Genomic DNA, 1,597 nt, shown 5'->3' on the forward strand with positions numbered 1-1,597 from the left:
CAGATATTTACATTATGATTCATAACAGTAGCAACATTACAGTTATGAAGTAGCAACGAAAATAATTGTATGGTTGGGTCACAACATGAGGAACTGTATTTAAAGGGCCAGAAGGTTGAGAACCACTGCAGGACTTGGAACTGGAGCGATCTCAAGGACAGGGGTGCTGTGATTCCGCCCCCGCCCCCTCCCTAGACTTCTAACCAGTGGGATTTCGCGGCCCCCCGTGGGGAGGACTTAGGGCCTGTTTACAGGACTTGCAAGACCGCTGGGCTCAGGCTGGGCTCAGGCTGCGCTCCCCTGGTCTGGGTTCTTTGGCTCCTTATCAAGAATGATTCATCACAGCCGCCTCCTTAAAACTGACAGCCCCCGCCTCCCTCTTTAAAAATAAAAATTTAAAAGCAATTAAAAAGTGGGAAAAATCTTAATATTTGGTTCATAGTACCCTACTAAGAAGTTCAGAAGGTCAACTGAATTTCGAAGCAGTTACTGCTCTTGACCTTGGAGGGTCTGGGACCAATTACTTAACCAGTGCAAGCACCCACGTCTCTCTTTAAAATGTCGGTAGTATTAGGTTGAATTGCATGCAGTTGTCATTTTTGTAAGCCAAAAGGAGTGGAAACATCAGCAACCAAGATCAGCGGTCTCATCTGCTGCAGCCCAAGAGCAGCAGGAAGATAGAGAGGAGGGCACTGGAGTCAGAAAAGCAGGCGCCAGCAGGGTTGTTGTGAGGGACGGATGAGGTCATGGCAGAGGACACTTCGGCCTGAACAGAGTGCAGAGGCTGCAGTTAATTAATTCTTAGGAACCATGTCAACCCAAACAGAGGGGTCAGCGGAGCCCAGAGCCACACCAGGCAGTCTGGGCTGCTCAGAATTTCTCGATTTACCTGTGGTCTCTGCTAAATAGAACACTCAAAGCAGGAAGAGAAAGGAGCATGAGTAAATCGTTGTAAATATAAGTGTTTGTTTAATAAGTTTTTTTTAAAAAAATAAAACATATTGAGCTCCTATATGTAGAGGAGGTAGGCCCTCTGTAGAGTCTATTTCCTGTATGACATCCTGTCACCTCTGAAAATCACTGTCCCTGAAACAGAGAGACATCCGCTGATACCCGGTAGGCTGCGCCCCTGTAATTTAGGCGTTCTCATGGCTCAGCTCAGAATAACTTGGTTTTCAGTAAATCTCTCCAATAAGTCATATATCACTAGATTTTTAAAAATTAATGACGGCCCAGGAAGGTGCTTCTGGGTTTCATCATGTCCCAGATATTTATCAGCTTATGCCCTGTTTTCCCTCCAGATAAGACATGTCCACTGTCTAGATCTGGTCTCTATCCTGCTCTGGAGATGTGAGCAGAATAGTATCTCTTTTTCTTCCTGTTTTGAAGCAGTGCATGCTATTTAGCACTGACTAGCGGATAATCAAGAAATACTGAGCAGCCAGAGTGCCTCACACAGCGCTGGGCACCTCGGTCCCAAGGAATTCATGCGATGTAACTCTCATCAGAGACACCTGGAATCTTACTGGAGCCATAAGAAGCACAGAGAATTCCAGATAAGGGCCAGGCAGTAAAAGCCCTGTGCGAATTCATTCTA

This window comes from Myotis davidii, unplaced genomic scaffold, assembly GCF_000327345.1.
Source record: "Myotis davidii unplaced genomic scaffold, ASM32734v1 scaffold93, whole genome shotgun sequence".
Taxonomy (NCBI): Eukaryota; Metazoa; Chordata; class Mammalia; order Chiroptera; family Vespertilionidae; genus Myotis; species Myotis davidii.